The sequence below is a fragment of the Zeus faber genome (assembly GCF_960531495.2).
Source record: "Zeus faber genome assembly, chromosome: 2".
Classification (NCBI taxonomy): domain Eukaryota; kingdom Metazoa; phylum Chordata; class Actinopteri; order Zeiformes; family Zeidae; genus Zeus; species Zeus faber.
The window spans coordinates 4,808,390-4,818,389 of NC_137189.1; positions in this window are offsets into that span (position 1 = coordinate 4,808,390).

Consider the following 10,000-nt stretch of genomic DNA (forward strand, 5'->3'; position numbering starts at 1 on the left):
GCTGTGCTCTTGTCATCCTACATGTCACAACTTGTCCAGAGTTGAGAAGTTGAACTCCAATTGAGACTAACTCCGTCCAAGATGCAATGGCACAAATAATCTGTGTTGTACCGTATGCCCAGCTAAATAATAAATAAATAAATAATAAATAAAAATGTATATATGTATTGTATTATTTCTATACTGCCATGTGAGCATAGCAGCACATGGATGTTGGAAGTCTTGGTCCGGACCTCACAGCAACACCTCTGCTCTCGCAGATTCTGCTGAATTTCCGCAGCATAGCCGGTTGAACCCTTACTCCTTAGCAGCTAAATCCCACCACAGAGTGTTCTGCAGCAGCCAGCGCTGCATGGGTGCAGTCTGCCAACCACAAGTGCCGCTGAATGAATAATCAGAATTTTTTTTTGCCTCTTGGAAGTTCTCTGGCGGAGACCTTGTATAGAGCTGCACATCGGGTCGTCTTATGTAAGGGTCGACTCTTTCTAGAGATTCGGCTCTTTACGAGTCACTAAAAGATTTGTTCAGTGTTTCCGACGTTCATTTGATTCATTCAGTGTAACGAGTCAGAAGAGTCGGTTCAGCTGAGTTGTGCCACAAGAATCATTTAATTCTGTCAAAATGATTTAATTAGGTGGAATGCCTTCACTAATTCATTAATCATTATTTTATTAATTTAATCATTAATGTAGTTATTTTATGTATGAGAGTAGAAGATCTCATCTGACTTGTGACTCTTTTCGTTCGAGATTGGAGCTCAGCAGTGTCCGGCTGCAGGTACCCAGTGGTGAATTAATGACTCTTTTTCCGCAGTGACTCCAGACTCCGGAGTCATTTCAAGGATTAGTTTGCCACGAGCGAATCGTTTGCAATTCTCGCATCACTAGTCGGGTCTCCTGAGTCCTGACTGTTTTCGTTTATCTCCATGCAGCCGCCACAGAACAGCGCGCTCAGCGCTCCCTGCAATTACCCAACGGGCCGAGGAAGCAGCGGCTTGATTTAGCAGACTGTGGGGACCGCCACTCTCCATTATCTCTGGATCTGTGATGATTTATGCCGCATGTGTGCGAGTGCACATGTGCGTCTGCATTTGTCTGTTTCCTCCTCCTCCTCGGCCTTATCCACCCTCTCTCTTTCTAAGACCTTGTCTCTTACCCCGCTTAAGAGTTCTCCCGGGTCGGGCCTCTGGCCCAAAAATGTGCAATACCAGATGTCTGAACAAACTAACGGAGAGGAAGTCCTCGCTATACGATCCGAACATGAAAGCTGAGATAGTGTTCGATAATCCTGACGATGCACTCTGGGAAATAAACAGAGGAGCGCAGAGACGGTGAAATGTTGGAGCGGCGACGTTTTCCTGGAGGATTCCCATGCACGGCCATGATTGTTCTATATAGGGTTACACGCAGGAAGAGTGTGTCGTGGTGATTATTCCATATCTCACAGAGCGCTGCTCCTATCGCCTGAGGGCGCGGTGCTCTAAAACACATCATATTTTCATTTGTGTAAAAGCACATAAGCACTGTACGTACAGCTGAAAGCTTAAAACACCTGGGGAAGGGCGCGCTATGCTAATCTGTAAAACCACGTGTCTACACGGGACTAAATGGAATGACGGCACCATGCCCTCTGCAGATCCCCAATGGAAGCGTGGCCAAATCCAAGATTTATGGACCGCCTCCTTGTTACTGCAGAGCGCCGTGGAAAGGAAGGAGGCTGGAATTAGCCAAAAGCGTTGAAATCTTTAACCCCCCCCTCTTCTGGGTAGCCACCAGGAACCTCCTTCCTGCTTCACCCAGAACCTCTACCCAGAAGGCATCGCTGCTGCTTCAGTAATTGAGTGAGTAATGGACTTATTCCACTGAGTGGTTCAGCTCTCTGGGTGCACTCCACACTGGGGCGTAAATCCTGTGGCAAATGGCAGATTAAAAAGAGAGAGAGAGCGAGAGAGAGAGAACCCTTTCTGGGGAAATAAATAGAAGCACTAAAGAAAGGGTGGAAGAAAGGAAATCCATATAACTGTTCTTCACACACCATGAATTCATCCATCGAGGTGCCAGCTTGAGCAGTCCTGACTTCCGGGGACACCAGGTTCCTGAGAGTCCAAACCAGAAGGATCGCCTTCAAGACACAACAGGTTTCCGTTCAAAAGGGACTTCTCTGATCTCCTACACCGGGGTTTAGAAATTGTTTCAGTTCAAAAATAATAAAAAGATGGAACCTAGCTTTTGTGTTGCAATATCAAAATTGCAAGGCAGCACTAATTCATCTAATTGATCAGTTCCAGCAGAACAGCAGCTCTGTGTCGACCACATCAAGATTCACCCTGAAAGTGACGGCTACGAACAGGTCTTGAGTTCTTGAATCGCTCTGCAAAAAGAGCCGTTCGAATTTATCGACTATTCTTGGCGGTTCAGTCGGCGTCACGCGCGATGTGTGGGGGAGGGCTTCCTGAACCACGGACAGAGGAGGCTCGGCTCTGAGCCGTGAATGGAATTCTCACAGAAATGCCAAATGCCTTGGCCCTTTTTTTGTCTTGTACTAGAAATTAGTGTCAGTAATTATTTAAAATTACCAAGTCAAAGATTCACTCGTTGTCTGAGTGACCGCAGACGCCCGACCCATTTAAAGGATTTGTTCAATACGACCGAATCATTCACGAGTCTTGGATCACTAACTATGAGTAGATCATAATAGTAACAGTCCATAATAGTACCCCACGTTTTTAGTGTTTAACAGGATCGTAGTGCCCTACCGTGGGATTATTCCATTGTAACAAAGTGTTCCGTGGAAGTAAAACGTTTTTTGGAAACTCTGTCCTAATCCCATTTTCTCTCTGTCAGTTTATCTCTCTCTCTCTCTCTCTCTCTCTCTCTCTCTCTCTCAATACATCGCCCGGCATTCAGCGTCCACCCACCCTGGCTGAACTCTGCACTCCAGCCTCCCCACCTTTACCAGCGGGACGGCGGGATGGAGCCAATCCCCCGAATGGGGATCCAATGCACCGTATGGTCCAAGATCCGTGAACAATTAGCGCCTGCACAACAAAAGCCATTCATCCTCTAATCCATCAGCGGTTCCAGCTCATCAGCCGTCCTAAAAAAAGAGACACCAGGGATGCTTTCCCGAGCTCTGGTGGGCTTCACTCTCAATTACCCCAAAACAAGATGACTGGCTTCAAATCCCGAGCCACTCCCCTTCCATCCCTTCGTTGTTATCATATAAACATTTCTGCATGCAATATTCTCCTTTATATATGAGGTAATTTTTATTGGTTTATTTTTGGTTTATACTTGATTATATTTTAGGTTCATATTTATGGTATACATTCCAATTTCTTCACTGTCCATTGTTTATCTTTAAGTAGATGTTTCTGGTTAACTGTTAGGTTTAATTGTATTATTTAATATAATACAATTTTGTTTTAGGTTTATTGGTCGTAAAAAAATTATTTATCTTCTAGTTAGTGTTTATCTTTATTGCACTTTGCCGAATTGTTCTCATTTATATTTAATTTTGGTAATTCCTTTCGCTTTGTTAGTTGTTAATTGTATAATTATTGTATAATTTCTAATTTTCTAGTTATTTTTTAGGTTTAATGCATAGCGCCATTTTTAGATATTCTATTACTTTATTCAAATATTTATTATTATTATTATTGATAAATATTTATTATATTATTATTATTATTATTATTATTATTACTATTATTATTATTCATAATAATAATAATAATAATAATAGTAATAATAATATTAATATTAATTAATATTAATAATATTAATTAATTAATTAATATTAATAATATTAATAATAATAATAATTACTATCATTGTTATTATTATTATTATTATTATTATTCTATAGCCTATTTTTGATGTGAGCTGCTGTGACACTGCAGTTTCCCAAGAATTTAAACAGCGTTTTAAAAGGACGTTCCTGCCTAATTCGCTATAGTACGTCTCACCACTTATTTACTTCCCTCGCCATCCAGCCCTTCAAGATGCTGCCGAGGGCCCCAGAGCTTCTGGGACGGCCACGGCTCTCTGCAGAAGGTGCGGGCTGATTGGACTAATCCCCGTTCTCATAACACTCCGTTCTGTCCTGATCCCATCACAATTAGCGGCCCACGGCCACGCGGCCTGCAGTGAAAATAAGCAACCTCGAGTCAAAACAAACCCATGCAGAGGCGAAGGGTGCAAAGAACCCACAGGACCGGGCCAAGCGAAATATTTTGGGCCTGAGCTTCTCGGTGGCTGACGCTACAATGGAGATGGTAGCAGTGAGCTCATTCGCTAAATATTGTTTTTGCCATGTCGGCAGCAGCCTCTTTCCACCCTTCACACACACGTGGGGTGTATTCTTTTGCGCTGGGGCTATAAATTAATGTTTTTGTGGGAGCCGGCTGCTCTGGTCTAAATGGGAGGGGGAATTTGGGGTGGTGGTGGTGTGTGGAGGCGGGGGGGGGGGGGGGTCGATGGCCAGGGGCCAATTAAAATACAGATGTCTGACTGTCGGTGTAATTCCATTCAGCCGTGATTTACATTTAGAACACAGTCACCCAACGCCCGCCACTCCTGGCTCACACAGGAAATGGAAGCCGACTCGCACCTAATGAGAAAAGTGAACCCTCCCGAACTTTTATGAGACTCTCGTCTGAAAGAATCCCCGCGACTTTGCCCATGATATGAAAGCCGCTCCAGTTAATCACCCATTGACAGCGGCGGCTGGTGCCTTAGGAGCCGAGTGGCTGCTCTCACGCCTTGCGTGGAGCAAGGCGCTGCGTTTTCATTTAATGGTCGAGCTTAAAATGATGCCTCTCAACAGTATCACTTCTGTCAACAACAGTACACTCTATGGGGTAAAAATCCAGAAACGCTATCCTCTCAGGTCTTGACTAAGCTTTGGTGATGTATTTTGGTAAAGGTACCCTTGTGAAATTACCGAGAGTAGGGTTTAAGCATCGGCATTAAATAGAGTTTGGAAGTGAGGATGAATTGAAAAGAATCTCTGCAGGCCTGGCGGCGAGACCCAGGGTGTGAAAACACGCCACGCCGCACTTGTCAGTAAGAGCAATGCTGCGTATGAGCGGGAACTGGATCCGGTCTGGCCCGGCCATAACTTTCTTTGCCGGTTGTTGCTTTAAGATCAGTGCTTTAATACCCCTGTCCTACAAACGCCCCGACGGATCCTTCCTAGCCGAAGCCGTTGCTCCCACAGAGCTCGGCTCTGGATTCAGACTCAGCCGTTTTATACGGAAAGGTCAGTATAGCTGTGATTTATAAGGTGATCCCGCTGTAAATTCTCTGGGCTAATCCATCAATGCAGCGCAGAGCATTGTGATAAACTTTTACTTCCTCTTGAGCCTTTGAAATGCACATGTGAGTACAGGGCACAGGGGCTTTTTACACGCTAATAACTCATGTGCAGCTCAAACAAACATGGAGCAAAAAGGTCTGGGTGGCAAAAAATTAATTTAATTATAGCCGGCGGTCGCCACCGATTCCTGTATTGTCGTCTTCCTGGTGGACAATGGAAACGGCAAAAGGAAGGTTGTGTGGTTATCAGTAAAGATCATTGTTTCGTCCCAGACATCTGTTCATCTGTTTTTGGGGATCCTCCAACTTTTCTTTTTCATGGTCCAATAGCCTTCTCCTGTGATTCAAAGCGTGACCAATGCCATGTGCATGTAGGTGTCGCCCGCCGTCGTCCTGTGGCTCTTCCAGCTCTAATAAACAGGATATTCTCGTCGGACAATGGAGGCAGGAAGCCCGCTCTTGTCCACTCGTCCCATGGGAGCTCAGTTCATCAGGGCGCGTTGGCACTCGCAACTCAACTTTCTAATCTTCACGGTCAAGATGTGCAAACCGCAAATCAAGGCCTGTCAAAAAAAAAAAAAAAAAAAGAGGAAACAGACGATCCTAGCAGAATGCTACGTCCTGCTAGTCGAACAATGGCTCTGACCTGAACCCGCCTCCCGGGTGTAAATCACGACAGACACTGACTGCAGAGAGAGCGGAACAGAACAGAACAGAACAAAGGGAGGAGACCTGAACGCTCCCTGACAATTTAACAATGGCAGAGCAGGAAAGTCACCTAGCCCAAACATCTTGTTGCCAAAAGGACCGGCGGTAGAAATTGGAAACAGGGAGGGGGAGCATAAAAGCTGTAAAAAGTTCTGTAACGGTCTCTGGAGTTTGAGTCTCTTCTTAAGAGTCCCGTCCCCCGCTTTGCTTGCTCCAGACGAGAAGAAACTGCATCTCGTAAGGTTTTCTCTGAGTTGCACATTCCGCCGCGTGGGCGTCTGGTGGGATTAATACGAAGGGGGGGTGACACGCCTTATTGATCAAGGAGCCGAGCCGAGAAAAATCGGGAATCGAGGCCATCGGGGTGTCGCTTCCCACATCTGAGACCTGCCACTCGGGCCTTCTTGTCTTCCTCTTTTGCTTACCCACCACCACCCCCCCTCCACCCCAACCACCCCCACCCCCCCACTCCTCCACCCCTCCACCCCTCCGCTGCCATAGGGAGGGTGAGGCACTTCTGAGGCCAGACCCAGTCTCTAATATAAGGCATGATCAAACATGTTCCCTTTCTCGTGAAGGAAAATGTTATTTTAGCGAAACAGCGGGTGGACAGGGGGAGGATGATGGGATGTGGGAGGAGAGCGGCGTTGTTGGGAGCCCAATTCCTTCTTGTTCTATAGGACGGTGCTGATTTGGCTTCAGGGTTCGTTGCGTGGAAATCGAAAACAAATGTGTGGCTTTTTGATGTGCTGCTACCACTCATAGACAGTCTCTCTTTCTCTCTCACTCTCTTTCTCTCTCTCTCTCTCTCTATCGCTCTCTCTCTCGCTCTCCCTCTCTCTCTCTCTCTTAACCTGGCCTCTTCTCCCACTTCTTTTTCCTGGCTGTTCTCGACGATGGAAAGTCACATTCCTCCGCCAACCGCTGACCACCAACCACCACCACCCTCTGGCTTCCCATACGCAGCGACATGAAAACTCCCTCTCACCTCAAGACATCACATCCGCTGAAAACAGAAACACGTGAAAACTTCCGCGCAAAGCTAACGGTTCAGCCCGGGAAGCCCGAAGAAACCACGTCAGGATCTCGGGGGGGGGGGGGGCGTGACGTGGTCCATACAGACTGTGTTTTACTGACACTCCACCGACAGCTTGACAACAACCACTCAACACTCCCAGAGATCTGGTTCCTCCCACGCTTTGACCTCCACAGAGAGGTTTTTACAACTGGAGAACTTCTCTTCTTCTACCCCCCAGAACGTCCCCAGTGTCTAGAGCTGAACTTCGTGAAAAGATCCCGGTCGGTGCAGAGTGGCCTCTCTAGAGACAGGCTTAAAATGTCGGAACCGATCCATCGGAGGGAATTTAAACCCCTCTGTGCGAGCGAGGGGAGGGCGGGCGAGCTCCCACTGGGACGTGTTGGATCTACTTCTTGTTGTCAACAGTGAAATGTATTTTTCTCCCTTTGGGATTGTTCTGCATCTCGGCAGGAATCGTGTTTCCTGTCGCTTGTTGTGTCGTCGAGAAACACGCCAACGGCGAAAATGACAACTGCCGCACGTGCAACAATAACAGAAGCCTTTCCGACACACCTGATAGCACGCCCCAAACACACTGTTCACACCAGTTAAACACACACACACACACACACACACACACACACACACACACACACACACACACACACACACACACAAACACACACACACAGTCAAACACACAGTCACACACACACACACACACACACACACACACACACACACACACACACACACACACACAACACACACACACACACACACACACACACACACACACACACAGTCAAACACACAGTCACACACACACACACACACACACACACACACACACACACACACACACACAACACACACACACACACACACAAACACACACACACACACACACACCCACACACACACACAGACACACACACACACACACACACACACACACACAAAAGCACACACTTACTGTGTATCCAGAACATGCGGCCAGCCGACTCAGCAGGGCGGTCATGCGCTAGCTCAGTCGCCTGCCGGGAACTGCACCCATCAGGCTGACATCATCATCATCAACATCAACATCACATCATCATCATCATCATCACCATCATCATTCCGTGGCTGTAATGATGGGGTGACTTCCTCCTGCTGGCAACGGTGACTGGCGACCAGATGCAAATGGCCGCCGCTTTCCTTCCCCACGTCAATGCAGGAGAGCGACCAATTTGATCCCAAAGTATGAGGTCACAGGCGGCGACTATGGCCAAACCAGCAGAGCAGTCAGAGCGACGCGTGGTATTATTACTGCAATCTGCATCCAATTAGCAGCAAACTAAGTAGCACAAGGGTAGCGAGGGGGAGTGTGTGGGTGTGTGTGTGATTGTGCATGTGTGTATGTGTGTGTGTGTATGCATGCATGTGTGTGTTTGGATATGCTTGTGTGTGTGAGCGTGTGTGTGCAGGTCAATGTATGCATGTATGTGTGTGTGTGTGTTTGCATGTATGTGTGCGTGTATCTACGCATGTATTTGTGTGTGTGTGCAAGCATGCGTGTGCATCCATGTGTGTGTGTGTGTGTGCACGTGTGTGTGTGTGTGTGTGTGTGTGTGTGTGTGTGTGTGTGTGTGTGTGTGTGTGTGCATATGTCTTTGCGTACATGGGTGTGATGGTGCATGTGTGTGTCTGTGAGCATATGTATGCAAATGTGTGTGTGTGTGTGAGTGTGCATGTGAGTGTGTTTGCATATATAGGGGTTACAGTAGGTCCAAGTGTGGAACCATCCAGAGAGATTAAAATGCATGAGAGAAACACATACACACACACACACACACACACACACACACACACACGCAAGACCGACTGTTTTGAGAATTCCCGAGACCCCCCTGTGTCATGTGACAGTGGCTTTGTTCTCCCTGAGCAGGACAGAACTTTTTCTGCCGAATTGACACAATTCCCCCAAGGTCACACAGAGCCACGAGAACAACCTGCAAGCTGCATTAAAATCATCACTGTGGTGGGAAAATACTCATGTCCTATATTTTAGGAGGAAGTAGGAATACCCGAAAGACGACGGTGCTCTGGTTTAAGTCTAAGTACAGTATACAGTAAGTACTAATCAGGTAAATGCATGAAAGTCCTTGATGTGAATTTTCTTAATTATAAAAAGTAAAACTCTGGCAACTACTATGATTTATTAATTACATTATTATTGGCAATAATTTATATTTCATTTTGATTATTTATATTTTTATTATTTATCTATCATTTATTTCAATTCTTTTTTTTTTCCGCTGAACCTCATATCACTAAAACTAGTATTGATGGCCCAATTGTTTCCTTTTATTGTCGGCAGAGTCATACATAGAATTTAAAAGGGTTATTTGAAGCCTCTAGTTAAAATAAATCAATATGGTTGTGTTATGTCAGGGTGAAAAAGACAAATGAAAGGAAAAGACATTTGCATGTAAGTTAAAGTACTTCCAGTTCATTTCCACCCATCACCCCCAGCAGCTTTGTCAGACTGACGATTGAAGGCGAACGCTCATTTTCGGGGGGCTGCACGAGTGTTTGAAGACATCTCAGATCTCGGAAATAAAAAAAAAAATGAAGTTTGTTTTTCCTTTTTTTTTCAGGAAGACGTTGGGAGGACGAGGCAGTGACAGGACGACGGCGGCGGCGTGGAAATAATGGAAACCAAATGAGCTGGAGGAACCTCAGACTGGAGCATTTTTTATAGACGGGCTAATGCTCCATTATGCTGCCAACATTACATTTCAAAGAAAAGAGAGGAGGAAAAAAGAGAGGAAAAGGGGGAAAAGCCAGGGGGCGATGGCACGGGGCTTTAAAACCTGAGGAGCGATAAAAACGGAGCTGGGAACGAGACGGGGAAAGGGAAAGAAGGAAGAGTTCCAATGGAAATAATTCATGTTCTGCTGCAGTGAACGTG